The following is a 6,716-nucleotide window of genomic DNA, read 5'->3' as shown; positions in this document are numbered from 1 at the left end:
GACATATTTCTCATAGGAAAAGACATCCCGACTCTACATGAAGTTAAGTCCTGGCTCGGGAAGTGCTTCGCTATGAAGGACCTCAGAGAGGCTTCTTACATTTTGGGAATAAGGATAGTGAGAGAAAGAAGTAAGAGACTAATAGGACTTAGTCAGAACACTTACTTAGAGAAGGTACTAAAACGTTTTAGTATGGAAAACTCAAAGAAGGGAGAATTACCGATACAAAGTAATGCCAAGTTGAGTAAGACTCAAAGTCCGAGTACCGAAGCTGAAATAGCATAAATGAGCCGAGTACCATACGCTTCCGCAGTTGGCTCAATCATGTACACTATGACTTGTACTCGCCCTGATGTAGCCTTCGCTTTGAGCATGGTTAGCAGATATCAAGGGAATCCTGACAGAGCCCATTGGATTGCGGTGAAGAATATCCTTAAGTACCTTCGGAGGACGAAGGAATGGTTCTTAGTCCTCGGAGGGAGTGATAACTTGAAGGTGCGAGGGTATAGTGACGCCAGCTTTCAGACCGACAGGGACAACTACCGTTCGCAGTCAGGCTGGGTCTTTACCCTGAATGGAGGAGCAGTGACTTGGAAAAGTTCCAAGCAGGAAACCGTAGCTGATTCAACGTGCAAATCAGAGTACATTGCAGCGAGCGAAGCGTCGAAGGAGGCAATATGGCTTAAGAACTTCATCGGTGATCTTGGAGTTATACCTGCCATAAAGGAGCCCATAGAGATTTTCTGTGATAATGAAGGAGCGGTTGCCTTGACCAAGGAACCGAGAGATAATGGTAGATCAAGACATATCGACAGAAAATATCACTTTATTAGACATCGTGTAAAAGAAGGACAACTCGTAGTGAAGAGGATATCATCAGAAGATAACCCAGCAGATCCACTTACGAAGGGACTAAGTAGGGTTAAGCACTTGCAGCATGCTAGGAGTATTGGGCTGAAGGATGATATTAGCATAGATTAGATAGTAGCAGAAACGTGTAATAGGTAAATGTAATTAACATTTGATGATTAAATAAATGAGTTTTATTTATGAGTAATGTTACTATCTTATGTTGATTGTTTAACTATTGTTTCATTTTGCATGTTTTGACTTCCAGAATAATTGAGTTTATTAAGAATAATCGAATTATTCAAATTGTCCACAATCGTTCATATGTTGGAAGTAGATATGAATGAAGATTGTCGTGAATTGGTGCGTAGATTGTCTAAATGGTATTAGACATAGCAAAAGATTGATGCGACGTTCATGAGTGCTTATGAACTGGTTTTGAGCATTGGAATAAACCCGTGCTTGCTGGAATCACCTTATGGAATATGATATAAAAGGGTGATCGCAAGACGATAATATCATATAGTCTTAAAACCTAGATATATGGTTTGTTATTTGTTAATTGATTGTACATTGATAATGCGAAAACGCATCAGTAACTCGGTGTTATAAAACGCATTGTTGTGTATAATTGGTTAATGAATAAGTAAATGCATATAAGTCGAAGTTTATCTGTAACTTTTATCCGAAAAAGGTAAAAGTGATATCTCAGCCGCTCGATGATTTGATTTGATTTATGTGCCGGGCCCGGTCAGAACTAAATTGATGTGTTCGATTAAGTTCTATGTTGAATAAATCAGAGATCGAGAAACCTAAATGCTTGACTGATCATTCCATAAAATTGTCAGCATGATATCTAATAGAGGACTGTACGATCCCTTATCTAAAGGACAAGATTGATTAGATCAGAGTTTGACAGCGTCTTTGAGAGCTAGGATTGCAAATCGAATTGTACTTGTGCATATAGTTACTAGACTTATCCAAGTGGGAAACTGTTGGAATAGTGTCTAAGGCTACAACTATATTAGGCAAGTATTTGACCCGGTTGTGCATAGTCCTTTTGGGTTGCCTTCACCATAGCAACTTGATAGGATGATTTACTAAGAGAGAATAAATATTATTAATATATTATGAGAATAATATAAAGAATAATAATATTGTTATTTGATTAATATAAGTCATAGAATTAATTAGAATTAATTTGGTGACTTAAAGAGATTAATTAAATAAGAGGGTATAAACTGTCAATTGTTTGATAGTTAAACTTTAGACTGTAAATCCATATTGGATAGGGGTTGGACGGATTCTAGAAGCTAAGGATAACTTAAAATCGTCCAAGGCTATCTAAGGAATGGATTAGGATTGCTTTAAGAGAAGATTATCCAATTGGGGTTTAAGATGTAACCCTTAAGGAGTCTACAAGTATAAATAGACCCTATGGCAAAGGGAAATCGACACTTGATCTAAAGTACAGAACCCATGGCCGAATTCCTCCCCTCTCCTCTCTCTCAAATCATCCTCCTTGCTATTTGGTGTTTGTAAGCCATTAGAGGAGTGACAATTGTGACTCTAGAGCTCCAAGACAACAAGATCAAACAAGAGATTCAAAGGTATGATTCTAGATCTGATTTAGTATTGTTATTATTGCTAATTAGTCATTAGAAGTCTTGGATTCAAAGCATGTTTAATTAGAAAGCCTAGATCCAAACATTAGGGTTTTGCATGCGCACATAAGAAAGTTCTTATGGCTAAAACCCATCAATCAATACATTCTCTCCTAAAAACCATTAAACCTGATCGATATTTTCTAAACCGTTCACAATGTTTTTTCTAATCAAATTTAATCTTACTCTTTCATCTTATATTTTCCTCCCCTTTAATCGATTCATTCTTGGACTTCCCTAAGTCCTAATCGGATTTCATCCCTTTATGTATCCATAAATCGATTTTATCCTGAACTTGCTTCCATGAATCGATTTTCATCTTAAACCTACAACTTGTTATATTGAGTTTCTTCTATGTATTCTATGAAGTATAGTATTTCATTTTTGGGTCGTGACACAAGGTTTTCCCTATGACAAGATGAGAACTTTAATGGCTTAAGTTGATTGTGATAATGCACTCCATGCTTTTAGAAGCAAGAGACAAATTGATTATCTTGGAGGAGATGGAGTTTTTGAATCAACTATAATCCATAAGAATTCACTAAATAAGGAATTCTATTGGAGTTTTGGTCCATTTGTCCCGTCTATTTGTAACACTCGTTTATTTATTAAATAAATAAATAAATAAATGAAGGACTCGTGGCCCTAAAATAAATAATTATGTATAAAAAGGATGGTCTCAATGAGCTAATCGTCATCGTTTTAGAAGTTGAGGGTTAAAAGAGTAAGTTCCGGACCCAATTCGTAAGTATTAATGAGGGCGGGGACTAAATATTAACTTATGGGACTTAAATTGAAGAGATTTTAGAGGCTTAGGGGTTGAATGGTAATATATGGATTTCTGTTGCAAAGAATTTGTAGAGGAGGGGCTGCATAGTAATTATCGAGACTTAATTTGTAAGGGATTTCCATGGATTGGGGTGAAAAGGTAAATTTTGGATTAGTCTTGTAAAGATTTTAGAATGCAAGGGTTGTTTAGTAAAATTCGGAGTTATCTTGTTAAGATTTTCAAAAGGAGGGGTTAAATGGTAATTTATTGGCTTTGCTTTGAAAGAAAATAGGAGGGGAGGGACTAAAGGCGTCATTATGGGAATAAGTTTGGGATGGTATCGGGTATAAAGCTTTTCCATAACCCTAAACCTAGCTAAACCCTTCCAGCCGCCACCCCATGATGCTGCCGACCTTGTATCCCCATTGCCGGTTGCTGCCACCTTGACGAGTTCGAACACCAACCACCGACGTTGCCACCACGTCGGAGATGGAACACCATCGTCAACTGCCGATGACAGCGACCACCAGAAATCGCTGCCCTTCTCCTATTTGTTCCGCCGATGTGTCGCTGCCGGCGAGACCTTGCACTGCCGTGTTTTCCTTGGACTTAGAACGCCGCCACCACTTCAGTCACCAAACGTCGCAGCCTGCCCCCACGACGAGCGTTGTTGCCGCTGTTGACGTCCTTCTTCTGCCTTCCGTCGTTACCGTTGTCGTTCGCGACCACCACGGCTGTTGTAGTTGTTTCTAATCGCTACTACCCTTCTTCTTATTCTATTTATTCCGTCGCCATGTCCGCCGCTATGTGTTGTTGCTGCCGGAAAAACGCAAGGAAGAACCACCATGGCTGCCGGCCATGGTGGCTGCCACCTCAAGGACCGCCATAGCGGTAGTGTATGCTGATGTATGGGTTAATTTCGTGTGTGTGTGTTTATTTCCTTAGTGTGTGTTTGGCCGGAATTCTAGGTTCAAGGCACCACCACCACCGTGAGGTGGTGGCTGCCACCGTGTACCACCACCGACCACCACAAGGGTGGTTGCGGGTGTGTGTTCATTTAGTATAGTGTGTGTGTTTTTCGTGAGTTCATTGTAAATTGTAAAATTGGAATAATGAAAGGAAAATCAAACCACCACCTTAGGGTGGTGGCTGCCGCCACCGGCCGCCGTGTCGGGTGGTGGTGTGCTTAGTTGTGTTGTGATTTGGTTGGGTTGTTTGGACAAGGGACTGAAACCCTAATGGGCTCAAAGGAGCTCTAATGGGCCCAATGAAGCTTAATGGACTCTAATGGATCCAATAAAACCCTAATGAGCTTATTAAGATTTTAGTGGGCTTAATAGGCCCAATAAAGCCCTAATTGACATAAATTTAAGGCCAACAAATTGATAAGTGGGCTAATATTTGGATTGAAAAACCCTAATGCCAATGAAAACCTAACTTTAAGAATTAATCGGGTCATACACACGAGAATTATTTAATAACTTGAGATATTAAATAATAATCATTGGCAGGAATTAATCTAAGCAATATTGGACTTAATGAATTAAGTCCTTAATGGGTTAAGTAGGGAACTTAACCCTAATCATCTTTTTATGTGAAACCCTAATTTCACTTTGGTATATTATTGGGCCTTTATGTTGGGCCTAAATGATTGAGATAATACTGGACCATTCAAAGTCAAGCCAATGAACTAGAATAATTTAATGGGCCTGGGGTAAGGCCCATGTAAGGGGCTTGGGCCCAATTTGGAAAATTGGGTCTTAGATGGGCCATAGTTTGGGCTTTAATGATTATATGGTGTTGGGCCTTAGAATGAGACCATGTTTAGGCCTAGGCCCAATTTGGAAAATCGGGCCATGCGTTGGGCTTTGATTTCTAATTGACTTTGGGCCTATAGATTCGGCCTTGGGCTTGAATAACCCAAGCTAGGTGTAATGTAGTAAATACCCAAAGAATATACCTATGGTTATGTATTGGGACCCAATTATTAATTGGGTGTTATTTTGGTGTTGACAGTTCGGGAATCTGTCAACTAGCAACTAAGGTCGAGTCCGCGGGACTTCAGCAAGTGTGGGGTTGTGTCTTCGTGACTTTAGCAATGTGAGGTGAGTTACCTTCCAGTAGCGGTGGGTCTAAGGCCACAATGTCGGCCCACCAGTAGGAGACGTATGATAGATGATTGTCTCTGTGATATCATCTAGGTTTGTTACTACCTGATATGTTATATGCTAGCATGATATGTTATATGTGATAGTAGTAGAGTTCGGTTGTTAGGACCGGAGGGTAGTCAGACACCCCAGATACGTCTGACAGTATGTGATGTTATGTTTATATGCTAGCATGATCTGCTATATGAGTTAGAGGTAGTAGGAGGGGAGCAGTCCCCGAGTTTGGTTGTTAGGACCGAAGGGTAGTTCAGACACCCAGATATGTCTGATAATCTGTTATGTTATGATATGTGATAGTAGTAGTAGTAGGGAGTGAAATAGTCCCCGAGGTTTGGTCGTTAGGACCGAAGGGTAGTCAGCACCCCAAAATGGCTTGACATGGGTAGTCAGCACCCCAGAATGGCTTAACGTGGGTAGTCAGCACCCTAGAATGGCTTGACACGGGTAGGTCGGCACCCCAGATAGGCCGTACCAGGTAGGTCGGGCACCCCAGAAATGTCTGGCACTATGTATGTTATGTGATTGTGTGGTATGTGGTATGATGGGGGAACTCACTAAGTTTCGTGCTTACGGTTTTCAGTTTTGGTTTCAGGTACTTCGTGTTTAAAGGAAAGGAGCCGGCTTGATTGTAGCGCATCACACTATGGTTTTCCGTACATGAGATCTTTGGGATTACACTCTGATATTGTTTTATGATAACATGTTTGATTATTTCTACTTTGGTTTTGACATGACATAATATTACAAATGTTTTATTTCACTGTTGGTTTTAAAATGACGTAATTAAAAATGAAATTTTTGGCCGGTATTTTTTGGATGTTACACTATTGCTTATTATGGACCTTGCTCATGTTAGACCACCTTTGAATGATGATCAATGTTTGGAAGCTACATACTTTTTAGAGCCGGTCCAATCATTTTTAGTACATTGGGCAAAAGGAAAAAAATCCCTCAAAGACACAAGTATTACTTTTAGAGGCTTCCAATTTTAGGAGTGTTGGATCCTGTGCTCGCATCACATGTTCTTTGAAGAAAATCAATTCGAGACCATGGCTTGTTCTAGCATTAAATGCCGCAAAGCCATTTTGACACATTTGATGCCATCATGTATTTTGGTGTATTTGATACCATAAGGTATTTGGGTTGCTAACATTTTTTTTGTTGAAAGACATTTAAGTTGCATGCCATTCAATTTGAAGATTTTTACTTCTTTTAATGTCACGTATGTATTTCAGATAAAATCTTATTTGAGTAAGATATCAATGT

This window comes from Lactuca sativa, chromosome 8 (assembly GCF_002870075.4).
Source record: "Lactuca sativa cultivar Salinas chromosome 8, Lsat_Salinas_v11, whole genome shotgun sequence".
Taxonomy (NCBI): domain Eukaryota; kingdom Viridiplantae; phylum Streptophyta; class Magnoliopsida; order Asterales; family Asteraceae; genus Lactuca; species Lactuca sativa.
This window is presented reverse-complemented; position numbering follows the sequence as displayed.